Below are 19,696 nucleotides of genomic sequence, written 5' to 3' on the forward strand. Positions count from 1 at the left end.
ACATCATTTACGTTTTCCAGGTGCATGATTGTTTGAGCCCCTTTTTTCCCTTGGTTATCTCCTCGCTCTCTTCCCCCATCTTGTTTGTCTAGATTTAGGGATCTAACTTTTGTGCTCAGATTTTGCTTTCCAATTTTGATTCTCTGTGGTTCCTCTAAAAACAATTACTATTTCCAGTGTATTTAGAGGTACCTTCCTCTGAATACAATTATCCTCACTATCGTTACTAGAAGGGAGGCAGTGGAGAAGATAGTGTTTTTATTTTCCAAAGAGGTACCCTCTACAGTACCAGAGGTATACATTTTTTTGATTACATGACCAAATATTTTATCAGAAGTCAATACCTGTCCACCCAAATAATCCTTTTTCATCTCTCTTAAGTGTTCTTATTTTCTAGTCTTCCTCAGTTTTATTTCATCTTGCTGTCTAGTCAGAACTTCAGTAAGAATGTCCTATTTTTTCTTTGTAGGTTCAGGAAGATTCACCTCCTTGATCTCTTTTTCATTTCAGACTGCAATTTCACCAATTCTCTGTCTGCACTAATAGTCTTAATTGTCATCATGGTTAACTCTTTTTACCATTGTATTAGACTATCTTCATCAAGATCGTCATATGTGGGGGAAAACTCTGAGCTCCAAGTTCTCTAGGAGTTTCTCAAATCTCTAAGACCTACTTTTTAGGTCGAGCTAGTCGGCGCATGCGCTTTGTTTTCACGACCTGCTGTAATCAGTCAGTGGACTTCAAGTCCATCCCCTTTCTTACCATTGGTTTTTTATTTGTCCATGTCAGTGTCCTTTAAAAATTCTTGCTTGCTAGTGGTCATTCCTACCTCTTTGTCCCTCCTTTCTCTCTTGTGTTCCTCCCAAAGAGCAGGGACTTAGTACTGTCTCATTCCGATATGGTTCTTGACACACAGGAGTGGTACTTGCCAAAAAAGCTCTTTGATGCCTCTTCAGGGGTAGTAAGTGATATATAAATGCAATTACAATACAATGCAATGTCCTGTTTTCACTCCCAGTTTGCACCATGTCATACAGCCTGCACTGGCAGTCTGTGTGGTTCTTTATCTGTTCTTTGGGGGACTATTTCTTTCTTGGTTTCCTGCTCTGTTACTGTTTGCCTGTGCTTAGCTTCAGGGCCCTAGCTGCTTTCATTCAAATATAGCATTCTTCCTCCCACCTCTTATTAATGCCACTTTTGTTTTACTGTTGCCTTTTTTTACTGTTGCTGCCCCCACTGTGGCTCCCGCGCTTGTATTTGTTTTATTGGGTTTTTTGCATTTTTTGATCTTTACCGTCAGCTGGGCTTTTTCTAGCAGGATATTTGCTTGGTTTGGGCATTTTAATGAGGATTGGGCTTGTTTTTTTAGGTATGGCCTGCACAGGGCTTACATACCACCCCCTCCCTTTACTGGCTTTTCATTGGTTCCTGTGTGGGTGTTGGACTTGGCCCTTTTTGCAGGGTCATCCCTAAACTTTTTGCCTTTCTCCTAGCCTTTTTTCTGACATGATGTTTGTGATTTTCGGGCTCTGGGCACTTTATCACTGCTGTCCAGTGTAAAGTTTGTGCGCTCTCTGTGTTAAATATGGTAAGGTTGGTCTACACCTGTTTGGCCCATTTAATTTACCTGTCAGTCCTGTTTAAAGAGGTATATCACATACCCAGGAATGGTAAATTAAATGCTACTGGTGGGCTTGCAGAGCTGATTGTGCCACCCACCAAAGTAGCCTTGCAAACCTATCTCAGGCCTCTGCCATTGCAGGGCCTGTGCGTGCAGTGTTACTGCCGCTGTGACGTGGCACCTAAAGTGTGTGCCATGTCCGTGACCCCCCTTTTACTACATGTCAGTCACCCCTAAGGTAGGCCCTAGTTAGCCCTATGGGCAGGGTGCATTGTAGGTAAAAGATAGGACATGTACCTTAAGTGTGTGACATGTCCTGATAGTGACAAACAGCCATTTTGGTTTCTCACTACTGTGGGGCTGCCCTCCCATAGGAATGCATTGGGGATTCCCTGATAAGTGTTTCAGTGGTAATTCATGATATGAGAGGCGCAGCGTGGTCAAATTTGGTATGTTTGGAATAGTGATAATAAATGCTACGCAATGGTGTGCGCATATTTATTATAACTATTTTAGAAATGCCACTTTTAGAAGTTGGCATTTCTGTGTGCTATGTATCTGCCTGCCTGATGTGAATTGCATGTCCGACCTTTGAGTGACAGGGGCTGGTGAGGTGTGTGTGGCTCCAGGAGGGGCAGGGTGAGTCAACGCTAGGCTGAATGGTACATCTGCATTTGGAGTGGTGGGAGGAGAAGTCCCTGGTCACTGAATAGGATGGTGCCTGCCCTAGTGAATGCTGACTCCGCCCCCCCTGTGGTGTGTCTGATGACGAACCCCCACCTTACAATAGAGAAGAAGAGCCCTGTCAACAGAGTGCTCCAATTTCCCCCTGAAACAGTTTCTGCTGGTTCCCCAAGCCCTGTGCTGGCGCAGACAAAGGAAAAGTTTGTATAAATGTAGGGGCTGTGACCTCATGTTAGAGTGTTGTTCCTGAACCTTTGGGTGCTTGTTGCTGCTGGGGCCCAGGAGGAACTGCCATGGGGGCTTGCCTCCCTGCTGGAGGGCCCCGTGTGCTGGCCTCCGTGGGCCCAGCTATGCCCCTTGAATCCTGAAGGACTTCTTGTTGCCCTAGCGCCTGGTGAGTGTTTTATATCCAAATTGCCAGCAGAGGAGAAGAACTGGCATCGGCAGCGTGAGGCTGTGAGGGAATCCCGGCGTGTGGGATTCCCCCCGTGCTACATTGGAAGTGGGTGCCCACCCCGCATTTTTGTGCCTTCAGAGCGGGTGCCCACCCCACTTTGGGCCTGATTTGGAGGCGGGTGCCCACCCCGCCTTTGTGCTGTTTGCGGGAGCCTACCCCACTTTGATGCCGCGAATATCTTTATTTCATAGCGGGTGCCCACCCCGCTTTTGGATGTTATTTACCTCGCGGGTGCCCACCCCGCATTGCGAACTTCACTTTAGCGAGCAGGTGCCCACCCCGCATTTAGGAATCTTCACCAGAGCCGTCGCGATCCAGCGCAGCGACCCGGAAGCCAGGCAAGCTGCCTGGATGTGTGTGAGCGGGGCCTACCTCGGGCTGCCAGAAGTCTGGACGTGGCTCCCGTGAGCATGGGACAGCCCCACATGTCTGAGGAGGGAAGTCCCGGCCCCAGGAGAGGGCCTGGGTGAAGTAGCGCAGCCTCAGTGAGTCGCATTGCTGAGTGGCGGCCGGTCGATGCCACAGAGCCCGCTCCCACAGCAGAAGATCCCCAGCGCCTGTCCCCAGTCCAGGGGAGGCCGGAGAAGATCCGCAGATGAGCCGAGGAGAAGAGCGGCACCAGTGAGTCCCGGTGAGTGGGAGCTCGATATGTGCAGAGTGTTGGTGCCTGAGAGGTCCCTCCGTTGTGGGCCGCTCCAACGATGGGAACGATAGTTTCAGGGCCCCAGTGGGGGTCCCGAGGGCCAGTGGTGCCGTTCCTCCATTCTGGCTGTATTTACTCAGTTGCGCCGCCGTAGCGGGCAACTGCAACAATGGTGGCAGGTTTGTTCAGGGAGCCCCAGTGGGGGCTGCTAGTATATTCCCAAACCTGCCCTGCGAACTTGCAGGCAGCTGCAATGTTTGGGCACATTTGTGTAGAGACCCAGTGGGGACCCCGGAGGCACAGTGAGTGCCAGTGCCTTTTTTTTCTTTGAGGGGGGATTTTGATTCTGTTGTCAGAAAGGGGTGAGTTTCACCCTAGGCCCCCAGCGCATTTGCGCATCCAGGGCTTTGGGGCACATTGCTTTTCGCTGCATTGGCAGCCAGAGGACCAGTGTACAGTCCTGAAGGAGCCCTGACATTTCTGGACATAGGGCCTGTGAGCCCCAGTGAAAGGCCAGTTGGCCTGGGGTCATAGGTAGGATGGTGAAAGGGCGCAAGGCCCTAAGATAATGTATGCACCTTGTAGTGGTGTTACTGTGGTGCACTACTGAGTTCCTGCCTAATATGTTTATGCGTAATGTGATTTACGCGTAATGTTATGCCTAATGTCATGCTATGATGTTTTTAGGATGGTATCTAATGCGTAATGTGATTTATGCTTGATGCCTATGACATAATGTGTTTATGTTTAGGATGATTATTGCCTAATATGTTTGGGCTGCTGAGGTCCTAGTGCGTAATGTGTTTATGCTTAGGAGAGTGTCTTATGCTAATATGATAATGCTTAGGTCATTATGGTACCAGTAGTTACTGGTTGTGTTTTACATTTACTTACCTGCATTTTGATGGTTCTAACCGTGGCCCGATTGGCCCGGTCCTGTATATAATCCCCTGTGAGGATTGCCTAGTGCCAGTTGGCACAGTGTAAATGTGTGATTATGTTTGTGAAAATACAAAGGCTATTTTTGATATAACGTTGTGTGGAGTTTCTTTTGTAGTGTGCCTAGTGTGTTGCTATTGTGTGTGTGTGTTGCGCAAACGCTTTACACATTGCCTCTGAGATAAGCCTGACTGCTCGTGCCAAGCTACCAAGGGGGTGAGCAGGGGTTATCTTCAGTGTGTAACTCCCTTGACCTGACTAGAGTGGTGGTTTCTGCCTGGCTTTGGTGAAAGCCTTAGCCAACCAGAAATCCCATTTCTAACAGTGGGCCGATTACTTTTCCTCCAGTGCTATTGGCTGTAGCATATTTTCTTGCATTGACCAATGCTTGTTTTCCCCTCGTTGCTTGAAGTTGCTTTTGCAGTAGTTTCATCCCCTAGGAGTCACATCATTCATCTTGGCTAAATCTCTTCCTTTCTGAGACAGCAGCACAGCAGTGCTTCCAAGTCACGCTTCTCGTTGGTGGGTATGCCAGGGTACCCGGCTGCCTATTCCATGATCAGCTCTGCAAGGCATGCTGCAGAGCCAATAAGGTGCACATTGTTCACTTACAAGTATCGGATTACCCCTGTGAGACAGTGACATGCTCAGTCCGCTGATCTCTCACATGTGTAATTATAGACATCCATTATTCGTATGTCAACATTAAGAAGCAGAGATTGCGTTAAAAATAAGCCTCATGTGCGGTCATGTTGCTCTTGCAGTGACCCCTCTCTGGCCTAACTTCACATTGCAGCTGTCCCCCCGCCTGCCTTAGGCCCTTGCACCCTACCTAGAGTTTATTTGGTTCTCAAGACTTTATGATGTTCTGAGAAGTGGACTGGAAGGGAGAATGGCAATGTGTCCAAGAAGGAACATTTAGAGACAGAGAACCTTCTGGAATGCCACTAATGCAACTGGTAAAATTCATTTGTTTTTGGGGCTTGTTTTGTAAACGAAGTAAAGCCTTGGAGGTAATCAGTCCAGCAGCCAGTAGTGTAGATTATGTAGGTTTATTCAATTACAGGTCAGATGGTACAGCCACACTGGGAACAGCATCCTGCTGCTCAGCCACACTCATTCCAACTGACCACTCATCCAAACCATGCACTTATGAACATTCTATTACATCACACTCCCACAGGCTGAGCAGTACGGAACTAGGAGAGAACAGAATACGACATAGCTCTTTCCTTCAGAAAACAAAATAAACAGCAGGACACAGGGTGAAAGAAAATGCACGTCCTATTAAAATGTAACCAATCCTAAATTACAAGAAAGATCTCATTCAATAACTTTTTTCACTCCTTAGACTGTAAAGAAAGATCACATCATTAAAATAAAATCACGTTGATCACATAACATGAATCATTTCATTCCTAGAATAGAATAGGAAGTTCATTGTAAAGGTAGATCACACATAAAGATTACATACTATATAACTTTATCTCCTGCGAGAGAACTCCAGATATATATATGCGGCAGGATGCAACCTCACACACCCTACAACTGCACACACTGCAGGACCCACAACTGAACACACTGCAGGACCACTACAGGACACCTCGCTGGACAAAGGAACGCAAATGTTCCCACTACAGCACACATCTCGCTGGGCAAAGGAACGCAAACGTTCCCACTCCAGCACACATCTTGCTGGACAAAGGAACGCAAATGTTCCCACTACAGCACACATCTCGCTGCACAAAGGAACACACATGTTCCCACTACAGCACACATCTCGCTAGACAAACAAACGCACATTCGCCCACTATAGCACACATCTCGCTGGACAAAGGAACACACATGTTCCCACTATAGCACACATCTTGTGGACAAACAAACACACATTCGCCCACTATAGCACACATCTCGCTGGACAAAGGAACACACATGTTCTCACTACAGCACACATCTCGCTGGACAAACAAACGCACATTCGCCCACTATAGCACACATCTCGCTGGACAAAGGAACACACATGTTCCCACTACCGCACACTATTATATCTGCTAACCATAAAAAATTTCAACATGAAAGGAACTCATCACTTGCTCAAGGTATCATCCAACATAACTGCTCTGCTAAAAGATAATTCATAACACTGGGCATGTTTGACACCCATTTATCCTCACAGGGAATATATTCCAACCCACATGCCACACACAGTCCATTTATGAGATCTAACCCAAAACACACAACCCATATAGAAATTCCACGTGCAACACAACATGCACTATGTAGACCAAACTGCATATGATAACACGAAGCAGCGCTCTCCCTAACACTGACTAATATGCAATACTGCAGACAGCAAACGATTTAAACATGATGCACAATAAGTGCAACAGAAGTAATCAGACAAAATGCACAGGCCTAAGCATGAAGTTGTAAAATACTAGAATGGATATGACAGGCGGTTAAAAACACGGTCCAAAAGTCAGGAGAGCGACCTCTCACCAGAGTCCACTGCAAAAATATGAAGGAAAATCCGGGAAGCAAGTTCGAAGGCAGCCAGTGCACCTATTATAGGCATACGTAGACACACATACAGACCAATATCTTTGTTTCATAATACTATGCGTACAAGTGCATGCGATGACAACGACCATCGTTCGTAATTTCCCACACTGTTGCTCATACATTTCCAGCTTTAACCTGGAACAGTCACTGTGGATTTCCCAGTACATCACACAGGCATCTTCCGCATTGAGTCGATTTCTCCCTTCAGCTTGCTGCCTCCGACATGCCGTAGGTAGGTAGGCAGGGCAATGACTTCACTTTACAATCAAGCCGCACTGCTCAAGTTGCCATGACGACCTCCACGTAGTGACACTGATGGAGCAGGATTTCGCAAAAAGAAGCCTGCTCGGATGCATAACCCCAAAATACGAACTAACGTGCACCTTACATAAACACGAGGGAAAATGCTTTGCGCATGTCTGCACTAACGTGAAATCATGCATTAAAAGAACTAAACATATTTACATTGTGCGATAAAAGAAACGAGAAATAGTACATGCCTATGCTTGCATGTTGCATCTTGCTTTGGAGTAATAAATAATGCCGCTTTTTGCTTAAGCTATGCTTGCTAGGAAAAACACTAAAAGGGAATAGAGCAAAGGTGGGTGGCAAACAGTGAAAAGTACATTACCATATCATTAATGAATGTTCATGTTCCATTTGTTATAGTGAGCTGAATGAGATGCCATCATGCTTAAAGTTAGCCAGATAAAGGAGGGGCTGGGATAAAAAACGAAATTGTCATGAAGCAGCCAGTCGTGCTGAGTACTGCAAAGAAGGAACAGAGGTTCAAGGTCGATATGCTGAAGGAGAATATTGAGTGCCTGCCCAAGGATGTGATCCACCTTGGCACTAAGGAGTCCTTCCAAGGACATTGCTGAAAATCATGAACACATTTTTTAAATGTATCGTGTTAAAATCATGAGAGTGAGTCAAGAATTATGCTATGGAAATGGATGTAGAACAATGAACATGCCCAAACTTTGAGTGAAGTCACAGTGGTGTGACAGACCACCTCCTAAGTCCACCAATCAACTGTCGAGTTTTGCGAAATGTTTCAACTTATGTGGGATGGACATGTAGGTATTAGGGTATAACTGGAGTGCCTTTAGGGGTGTGGTTAGAGCGCGTCTTTTCAGATAGCTGTTCAAGAGAGGTGATGCGTCGCTGTTCGTCAGTTTGCAGAGAGGCCTAGCTGTCCTGTCCTGTTCCTGTCCCTGATATCTTTGTTCCCTGACACTATTTCAGGGAACCTCCATCGCTTCCTTGGCCAGGGGGTGAATTTCCACAGATACTTTGGGTTTGTATTATTCTGACTTGTTCTGGCAAAATTACTTACAAATGTGCTGTGTCTCTGAAACATATGTCTCTCCACCTATTCACTCCGTCTCATGAATATTGTTTGCATTTTTCTGAAACTGATGTCTCTTAATCTATCCACTCCTTCATGAGCATTACATGTATTGTATGATGAGTTTGATATCAGTATCAATTGCTAATATTATTTCTCTTGTGAATTTCATTGTTTGCATTCGTGACCGTATGCATTGAGTATTTTATTGGCCATATTGAGATAAAACTTTATTAACCTTATCGAGAGTCTGTGATCATTTAGCTGACTTGATAGTTAGTTAGATAGTGCCATCATTACCATCAACTATTCAACTAATTGGAATTGGTTAATCGACCAAATAGAAGGAAAGTTGATGTACAAGTTTAGTCATATATTTAGAAATTACAAACATGAACCTGTGGAGAAATTGAATTGATAGTAGTAACAAATTGCTCCCCAGCACATCAGAGAATTGGGTGTATGTGTGTGGGCCATTGTATTGTGATGTTATTGAGTATTGATTCCTGATGATGTATTAGTTTCACACTGCCTCTGAATGGTTTGCAACACGCACCCAACGTGCTATCAAATCACAACAATGGCGTAAGCCGAATCCTCTGTAGAATATGGTGAAACGCCAGAATGCGTTTAAGAATTCCGATGAGGGCGCGCTGTAAGTAAATTTATATCATAATACGTGAGGAGGCGGTCATCATGGAAACACCCATAGAGGATTGCCGCAGCTTGTTCCCTCCGGAGCGCAAGGTCCCACTGCTTCTGCCCGCCCGAGCGCGCAGTCGCAGCTTGCCAACATTCTCTTGCTCATGGACTCCAGCCTCACAGCTCCACAGGAAAGCAGCACCCGGCAGCCCAACGCACAATAACGTGAGCGTTCCTTGTCATCAACTGTGCCTGCCACGAGTGCTTCCCTTATTAAAAAAAAAAAAATGCAAAAATCTACAACATGGTTTTTTCTGCTAGCCCACACATCGGCGTATTTGACTTCGTATCAGCTAACACTACCCGGGGCCCAACATATGCCCCCGAATGCAGAATGCCTTATATCAAGCTGCACAAATTACTGACTGCCTTCCTCAGTTACACCGCTGCATACATTTCAGATTACTCACGGTTGAACTTGAATCAATGTATTAATTATGTGCAGTGGTTGGTAAAAGGATAAGTGCTGCCAGTTTTCATTTTAGAAGACCGATGGCTTCTCTGAGTTTCTCAAAGCAAACACAAGGAGATGATGGACGGAGCGCTGAAACCTTTCAGACACCCACCCCCAGTCACCGATCCGGGTTGAATGCATCATCATATTTTAGCTCACTTCGCCACCCCAGTTCAGACACAGCTATACGCAAATCAGTCTTGACCCTGTGCCTCATGGGAACAGTCTACCCCGAACTGCCAAGCCATGTCTTCCCTGGACTGGAAACAAGCATCCTGGGACCAGTTTCGGGCTAACAGTCCTCATCAGCCAGGCTAGCTTGAATCCAGTGGCAACGTGAGCAAGGGACCCATGTCTGGGCATACCCTGCCAACTTAGGGAAAACAAAGCTAACACAAGGAGATGATGGACGGAGCGCTGAAACTTTTCAGACACTCACCCCCAGTCACCGATCTGGGTTGAATCCATCATCGTTCTTTAGCTCACTTCGTCACCCCAGTTCAGACACAGCTATATGCAAATCAGTCTTGACCCTGGGCCTCATGGGAACAGTCCAGCCCGAACTGCCAAGCCATGTCTTCCCCGGAACGGAAACACGCATCCTGGGACCGGTTTCGGGCTAACAACCCTCATCAGCCAGGCTAGCTTGAATCCAGTGACAAAGTGAGCAAGGGATCCACGTCTGGGCATACCCTGCCAACTTAGGGCGAACAAAGCAAACACAAGAAGATGACATGGTGAGCAAATAAACAATGGATTTAGGCCCAGATCTCTGTATTGGGGTGAATGTATAACATTGTTCTGCATTCTGTCTATCAATTGTTCTTTTTGCATTTGTCTCCGAGTGGGACGGGTACGCCCATACCACTAGAGTCAAGCTATCCTGGCTGATGAGGGCTGAAAGCCCAAAACCGGTCCTAGGATGCTTGTTTCCAGTCCAGGGAGGACCTGGCCTGGCAGTTCAGCCTGGACTGTTCCCATTGGGTGCAGGGTCAAGACTGATTTGCATATGGCTGGGTCCAAAACGGAATGGTATGGTGAGCTAAAAAACGATGGATTTAGGCCCAGATCTCTGTACTGGGGTGAATGTATGACATTGTTCAGCATTCTGTCCATCAATTGTTCTTTTTGCAACTTTCTAAAAGTGGCATTTTCAAAATTGTAATTTTAATGCGACTTTACCATTAAAGAGCATTTTTAATTACAGTTTCACAGATACCAGACATGAAATGCTGATCTGTCCCCAATCAAAGTTTAGCACTAATTAAATGTAAAATGTAATAAGGCAATCCAATGTTTTCCATTGGGACAAGTAGGTCTCACAGTAGTAAAAAACAAATTTAGGAGTTTTTCACTACCTAGGTATGTAAAACTTAAAGCAAATGTCCAACCTTTTAATTCAATGCACCCTACCATATGGGCTACCTAGGTCCTACCTTAAGTGAGACCCATATGTAATGAAAAGGGAGTTTAAGGCTTGACAAGAGGTTTATATTGCCATGTCGAAATTTAATTTAATTTATTCATTTATTAGGCGCACGAATCATCCCCATGGGGATCCCTTGGCGCCTTTACAGCTGGGATATCACAAGGAACAAGAGAAATTATAGGGAGAATAACCAAGTTTTCAGGAGTTTTTTAAAAAAGAGTGAGGTCAGAGCATGCACGAATAGACAAAGGCAGATGATTCCAGTAAAAGGGGCCGAGGTAGGAGAAAGAGCGACTCCCAAACCCAGTCATTCTAATACGTTTGGGATGTAGGAGTAATAGATCACTGGATCTAAGCTGGCGGACCAGGACGTAAGGCTGGGGTTTGTTTATGAGGTAAAGGGGACTGTTACGCTGGAGAGTTTTATAGACCAGACAAAAAAGTTTGAAGAGGATCCGTCTTTTAATCGGAAGCCAATGGAGAGAACGGAGGGTGGGCTCCGAAGGTGACCGAGGGGGAAGGTTCAAGACCAGGCATGCAGCTGAGATCTGCACTACCTGAAGCCTAATTAGGAGGTTTTCATTAATTCCTACCATTAAGGCATTGCCGTAGACAATACAACTTATTATGAAGGCTTGAACAAGAGTTTCCCTGGTTTGTAGTGGAGTCCATTGAAAGACTTCCTTAAGCATTCGCATTAGACTAAAACAGGTTCCGGAGATGGTTTTGACATGCTCATTTATGGAGTGATTATCATCTATGAGAACTCCCAAATTCTTTGCATATTTTTGGGGGATTGGTGGTGGGCCCAGCTCCGATGGCCACCAGTCGGCTGACCAGACTGAGTGAGCTTTTCCGAACAAGAGGATCTCTGTTTTGTTCGTATTAAGCTGCAAAAAGTTATCAGTCATCCGCCTGAAGATTCTTAGTAAACAGTTCTTAAATTTGACTTTCGTCAGCATAGGATTTTGGTCCATAGCGATGACCAATTGTGTGTCATCAGCATAAGAGATGGTTTCAAACCCACATGACCATATGAGTTTTGCCAGGGGTGTGATGGAGCAAGGAGTCGTATAAAAGAGACTTGCTCGGATGCAATCTTCTCAAATAATTGGAATAACGTAATAATTCTGTTTTGTAAATCCTAACCTGCACCACAGTTCTTACATTTAAGTCTAGGGGAAGCTTGCCTATGTGTCTTACTAACAAGTAACCCGACTGACACTTAAAATGGCTGCTAAACGCGGGAATCTTTAATGCGCATGCGTCTATTGCATCTATGTAATATGACGCCCTTTCGGTTTAAAAATGGCCGCTTGAAACTCACATGTTAATGCGCATGCTTTTGCTAGAACTAAACCATACAAATTTACTAAAATACTAATCCGAAAGATTTTTATAAGGAAATGGGGTTAGAGTAGAATAGGTGGTATACAGTGAAATCATTTTATTTTCATTCTGACATGTTTCTCTTTGACTTCTCTATTAGTGTTTAATTGGGCCTCTAACTGATGCAAAACCCCACCGACCATCTGGCGAATAACGCAGGCACAGAAACACCCAGACAGAAGCCAAGCGTCTGTCATTGGAAGAAATCCAAATTTGATTTGCAACATGTCCTGGGAACCTAACTGTCTTCCACAGAGCTGAAGGAAGCTGTACCCTAAATTGCATACATTGTTGTTGATAAAAGCGTGAATACGGATGGGAAATAAAGCTTGGGAAAGTAAATTAAATGTCAGGGAACACCAAGCACTTACCTGAGTAGTCCTGGACTCTTACCTGTAAGGTGCTTGGTAGAGTTTCGCAGAGACGCTAAGGGCCAAACTCCTAGTTCCTCTATCCTACAACCTGTAATTAAAATTCTACACTGCAGGTTGTTGATAGTAATTAGGGAGGAGGGCCGGATTCAGACGCTAATGATGTTCTTGTAGTCGACCTGCGAAGCAACAAGAAGTATCCTTAGCAAAAGAAATCTAAAATCTAAAAAGCTTGTTTTCTTGTCACTTTTATTTTAGTTATTGAGAGATGTTTTAAACTGTGCCAAAGGTTCCTACCTGCGATCTACAGAATTAGGCTTCGCATCCAGGTTGTCGTCGTGAGTGAAGTCTGTCAATTGTAGGATGTTGTCAGATGGAGACTGTCCTTTAGAGACGAGCGCAGGTTGAGTAGTGGACGTGTAGTAGTTCTGAGATCAAACAACACAATCAAAATTAGTAGTTATTCCCCTTTCAAATTCTTGCTTCAGAACAATAACTGCCAAATCAACAATATTTGAACTTACTTCATTAACCCTCTGCTCTTATGATCCTCACGACATTCATATTCTAAGAAAGGAATAAAAAGTGGCAAACACATATACGAACATTTCTTTTAACCTAAAAAGATCCTAGGAGGTCTAGAAAACAATCCAATAATTTCAATGTCTCTTTAGCAATTAGCACGCTTTGAATGTCCATAAACTTTAACCGCTTCAGTGCCCATGACGAGATGGTCTCGTCATGGAGCGGGGTTGTGCTGTGCCCATGACGAGACTATCTCGTCATGAACCCCGCCCGCTAATGCAACGCCCGGCACAGGGCGGGGAAAGGGCGTGGCACTGAAGAGGTTAAATGTCTCAACTCCTTTTCTTGTTTTGCAAACAAAAGGATTTTCCAAAAATTGTCTGAGTTCTCTAAATATCTTTCTTGCGGTGGGCGCCTTAAGAGATAAAGAGTTTCACTTAACTTAATTTTCCTTTTTCTCTCCTAGGTTTCCTCTCGCAGGAAAAACCGAAGTTTCTGGAAGCCTGGATGTTGTCAGGTAAGTGAAGAATCCAAGCGCGATGTTTCCATGAAGAAGTTCAGAAGGCTAAGCACTTTCTAGGGCCTGGGTGTGGCTTTAAATACCTCAGCCACACCCAAGGACGTCCATTTGGACAAGTGCGTTTCTACGTGCTCACGCTGTGTTCTAGAAACTACACAGCGTGAGCAAAGTTGCATACGCGAGCGTTTCTTTTCATGCTTTTCTCCGTTCTGAAACACGGAGGAAAAGCATGCCAAAGCGAGCGTTTCCAATTCCCTTTGCATTCCTTGCGGTGCGATGCCGTATATCTCCGATTACACACTGGAGACCGGAGCTCAGTACAACAGTGTTTTCCCCAACAATCATTGGTAAAATCAAGTAAACTTCAATTCGCTCTGGAAAAAACACCATGTTCCCTGAAACCAAGATCACATAATTATGCAAATACACCACACAAATACCACATACATGTATGTCTCACCAATCAAATACCCTCTCGGGAGTGCAGGATGCACGGGATAGGGGTGGGTTTCCAATGGGGAGCTACAACTCATGAGGAATGCAACACCCCACGCAAGGTTACTCGTGAGTTTTTCGTTTAGTAAAGGTGGGTTCATGACATTAAATAGGTGGGAACTCTGAACAATAGCCAAAAGAGAAATTAATAAAACTTAGCATGGTGTGATGATCATCCCCCCTTGCTTGTCCAATCAGAATTAGGAGTTTCATAAATGTGAAACATTTAGGGGGTGGTGTATATCATTAGAAGAGTATAATAGTGGTAATTTAGTTAGTTAGGAGAGAGAGCTCGTGATGCAGAGATGCTGAGAGACCGGGATGCTGTCCGAGAGCTGAGAAAATCCTAAAGAAGAATCAAACTCCAGAACTTGGAGCCAGAAACAAATAAATTTAGAAGAACATCGCGGAAGAATCGAGGAGGGAAATAGGTAAAGATCTAGACGAAGATCGCAGAAGAATCAAGGAGGAAGAGAGTGTCAGAGAGGGGTGTAACGCAGGTGTCGGATCTAGAAGAGGTCATCTATCCTGTCCTGAACCTGTCCTGAACCTGTGTTTTCTGACCTGTCCCAGGGGACCCATTCCAGCTCCTAGGCCAAGGGGTTGGATTCCACACCATCCTAGGTAACTATACTTCTGTGTAGTATGTTATTGTACTGCTCTCTCTATTTTCTTCCTTTCCAGGTACTGTCATCATTATAATTTTGTCTAATGATTTACTGACTTAAATTGATTTTCCTTCCTTGGAGAAAACAGTGCACGAGTTGTATTTGTGTTCTTGGCTCACATGAATTTAACTAGATAAACATTTAAAACTCTCCCGAGTCTGTGGTCATTTAAAGATATTTCATTCTAATGTCATTTCGCCTACAAAGATAACAACTAGGTCCATTGACCAAAGGAAGTACATTTGGACAAAAGGTTTGGTAAGAAATGATAAGGTCAATTCAATCTTACAGGTATACATTAAATTGACCCCAGCTGTACTTTACTAGCTTATGTATGAGTGTTTTTTGGCCCAGGTGAGTACGTGGATTGTAAGTATACCTAGCTGGTAACCCACTGGATCAGTTTTTCTGGTAGCAGAGCTATGGTTTGTTTTAGCTAGTTAGGTGAAAAATATTGAGATTGGATTATTGATTATTAATAAACCTGTTTGTATCTTGTTTTATGTTGCCTGGAAATTCCCGGGAATATTGAATAGCGGGTGATAAACGGAAATCACACTGCAGTGAGGTTACTTGTCTGTCCAGTAAGGCGCTGAAAGTTATTCAGGACTAGAAGTGCTGATTTAGGGATTATTTTTTTGCGTACAAAAGTGAGAGTGATTGATAGCAAAAGAGTTCACTGATGAAACTTTGGTCTTATATCAGCTAGAAAGGCTAACACTAAAGGAGTAACAGGTACGTCGGCGCTTGAGTGAAGAGTAGACGGAATAGTTTTACTCGTAGTGTGTGAAGAGTAAGCGAAAAGGTTTTACTCACAGCAAATGAAAATCGACTGTCCTTTGATTTAATAGGAGCAGACAGAGTAGCGAATGTTTCTATGTAGTCAATTAATGAATTTTGTATGTAAATCGTAAGAAAAGCAAGTTTTTCGTGCTACCTTGTAAAGGAGGGGTCAGTTGCAGGAGCTGCACTGACGTCATAGAGGGCGGTGCTGGGATTGGTTGAACCAGCGGGCGTGTGACTGATGCGAGAATTGTAAAGGAGGGGTCTGTAGTAAGGAGTGATACTGACGTCACAGAGAGCCGCGCTAGCATTGGCTAAACAAATAGTGTGAGACAGAAGCTGATTGATTGATAGAATAAAAGACGCGCTGGTATTGGTCAAATTATCAGAGTAAAGCGAACATTTAATTGGTTGTCTGAAGAAATATTATTAGTATAGACAGTGAAAGTTGCATGTGGAGATACAATCCAACATTAATAGGGATTCACCCAGACAGAAGGTATTTAGGATTTGCCCAAGAACAGTATATTAAAAGATCGACACCAAAAATGTACGGAGAAAAAAGAAAGATGTCATTTATGCAGAAAATTTAAAGTTTCTTTAAGAAAGATAAACCTATTAAAACGAGGGAAGGGATTCTTATCCCTCCTCCGAAAACGCCCGCATCATACATGATGATGGAAAGAGGTTATCATACCTGTGTATGGTTAGAAAATTGGATAGAATACACAAAAGATAATGGAGTGCTAGCTTTTCCAGAACATGGTACATTTAATGGAAGAATTCTACATAATTTACGAACAAGAATAAATTAATTAGAACCAAGACCTAGATTAACACGATATGAGGTTTTAGAAGAACGGGAGACTTAAGCATTTGAGCGCGATAGAACCAGAAGTAGCAGAAGCTTTAGAGGATTTTATCCTAGATTGCCACGCGAAACACGAGATAGTCAGTTGAAACAATGGAGACAAGCAATGGTGACTGAGGGACTATATCCAGTACTAATGGCTGGGGAACAGTCAGGAGGCAAGTGCACAGAGAAAACCAAACATTTAATGATGACAGGTAGTGGAGAATCAGAAGATGACTTTATGGAGGACATTTTAATGAAAAATCATCCGCCATACCAAGAAGGACCCAGTAGAACTACTCCAAGTGCCCCGATTATAGGAACACCTTTGGTTCCAGAAGTTATACATGACTCAACGAAAGGAAGGGCACTTCAAGATAAAGAAAGAGAGGCAATAAATAAGAATAGAGAAGAGTTAATACAGAAAATAACCCAATTGAGTACCCACCCTGAAGCACTAACTATACCAGTGACTATAGGTCTGGTTGTTCCATTGTACGGGGATAAGGCGATCTGCCCCAAACCTCCAGTTATGTCCACACCTACAATTGAACCCAGAAAAGAAAGTTTAATAGTTGATGATCAAGGCAGTGAATGCGTGTCGGTAATATCATTGATGGATTTACCGATAAGAGGACAGATAAATGAAACCCCGAAAAGAGCCATACCTAGTTGTTCAAAGGAAGTAAGATCAGAAAATTAATCAGGAGTCAAAAGTGCCACAATAGTGTCACCAGAAGAAATAGAAAGATGGGCACAAGGAATAGACAAACCAAAACAGCCGCTGAAAATTCTAGACATTTACAAATTAAGATTAGAATTGAAAGAAATGATAGCTGGAAATGTAGGATTAGACAGGTTGAACACATACACTGAAGAAGAATTGCTATTTATCAGTAGAAGTATCACTAGAAATACAAAGATATTCCATCAGAAATTAACAAACCTAGCCTCTGAAATGGGAATTGAAATAGGGAAATCCAAAGTACTACAGAAACCATATAGAGCAGAATTTAGTGATAATGATTTGGAAAATATGAGTGAGTCCAGAAGAAAATTACAGGTTAAAGAATTAGTGACCATTTTACAAAAGTGGGGTGATCTAGATAAAGCTAGATGGATGAGGAAAAAGAAAGAAGCACATGCAAATCGAAGTACACCTGAATTTTTAGGGAGTAAAAGGGGAAAAATGTTTAGTCCTCATACATGTAAAAAAAAAGAAGAAAAAAACTTATGGAGGAAGAGCCCAGGGTGAAGCAAGATGAGCAGGTTTAATAAAGTTAAGATGATAACATGGAACGTTAATGGGTTAAGGAATAGGAAAAAGAGGTCTAGGGTAATGGAGTTTTTAAAGGATAGTGAGACCCACCTCTGCTTTTTAGAGGAGACACACCTAGAATCCCAGGAATGTAAACAAGAGCTCAGCAAGGCGAGATGGGTCCAAGAGGTGCTTTGCTCTAATCAAAGGGGAAGCACTAGGGGAGTCGCTTTAGTCATTAGAAGTAACACTGGAATAAAGGTAGTAAAACAAGAATCAGACCAGTCCGGGAGATGGTTGGTTGCTACCTTAACAGTTCAGGGTACACCCCTTATTTGTGCTGTATATTATGGCCCGAATCAGGATAATTCTGGGGCGCTCTTGAAACTTGAGGCTAGCTTGTTGAGCACCTCAATACCAATAATAATAGGGGGGGGATTTCAACCTGGTCCTAAATAGAGAATTGGATCGGACGTCTAAAGCTAGATATAGTAGTCCACCTAAGACCTCTCTCCTCTTAACAAATATAAGACTTTAACCTAGTTGATGTATGGAGGACTAAAAACGGAGAAATTAGAGATTTCACGTTTTATAGCAAAAATTATAAGTATCACTCAAGAATAGATTTTTTTCTTATTGACCAGGTATTGCTTTCAGAGGCCAAGGAGATATACCATATTCCAGCTATTCTTTCAGATCACTCAGCTATAGCCTTGCTATTCGAGTTTAAGCAAAGAGAAATACAAAGAAGGTGGACTCTAGATAGGACCATGTTACTTGACGATGAAGTTACTGAGAAGATTCGGAATAAAACAAAAGATTATTTCGAATGTAATAATAGTACAGCTAGGATTCAGATTGTATGGGAGGCCTTTAAGGCTTATATAAGAGGGATTTTTATATCCATATCAGTTGGGAAAAAGAGTACTATGAAAATTGAGGAAGCAGACAGGATAAGTAAGATAAAGGAGAAAGAGACAGAAGTACAGAAAGCATCTATTGAGAATGAGGGTGCAGTGCCAAGGCTAGAGAAAGAGTTGGAAAAATTGCAGGCAGAATACCAAGCAAATCTTGATAGGAAGCTCTCTGAAAAATGGAAAGTTAGCAAGCTGCAGCATTTCTCATATGGTGAGAAATGTGGTCCCCTGTTGGCTGGAAAGCAAGAGCAGATAGAACCAGGAATTCGATAAAACAATTGATTCAAAGAGGCTCGCGAAATGTAATAAGTGAGGATGAAAAAATTCAAGAGGAGGCGAGAGGAATATAACTGAGGAGGAAATTAGAGCACAATGCAAGAAAATGGTCAGGGGAAAAGCTGCAGGCCCGGATGGACTTCCAATTGAGTTTTTTCTAACTATTTTAGATATTGTAACACCAGTCTTAAAAGAATTGTTTAATAAAATATATGTTGAAGGGGAAGAAATTCCGGATTCTTGGATGGAAGCTACGGTGACTCTAATTTTAAAACCTGATAAAGATCCGCAGTCCATTGAGTCATATAGACCAATATCTCTACTAAATTCAGACTATAAGATTTTTACAGGTATATTAGCAGCAAGAGTGGCAAAGGTTATAAAAACTATAGTTCACTCCGATCAGAGAGGCTTCATACCAGGGAGACAATTAAATGAACTCACCTTCCAGGTAATGGGGGCCATTGATATGGCAGAAGTAAAGGGGGCACCTTTGACGATAGTAGCCATAGACGCAGCAAAAGCTTTTGACCAGGTTAACTGGGTATACCTTTGGGAAACTCTAATAAAATTTGGTTTCCCTAATAATTTTGTTCAAGCAGTTAGAAATCTTTATTTGGCCCCTAAAGCTAGAGTACTGGTCAATGGCGCTCTGACTGGTTGGTTTAATATTTCTAGGGGTACAAGGCAGGGGTGTCCCTTATCACCACTCCTGTTTAACCTATATATCGAGCCATTTGTCAGCTGGCTTAGGATGGATCCTGATATACACCCATTCATAATGGGAGATATGAAATTG

Source organism: Triturus cristatus, chromosome 4_2 (assembly GCF_964204655.1).
Source record: "Triturus cristatus chromosome 4_2, aTriCri1.1, whole genome shotgun sequence".
Classification (NCBI taxonomy): domain Eukaryota; kingdom Metazoa; phylum Chordata; class Amphibia; order Caudata; family Salamandridae; genus Triturus; species Triturus cristatus.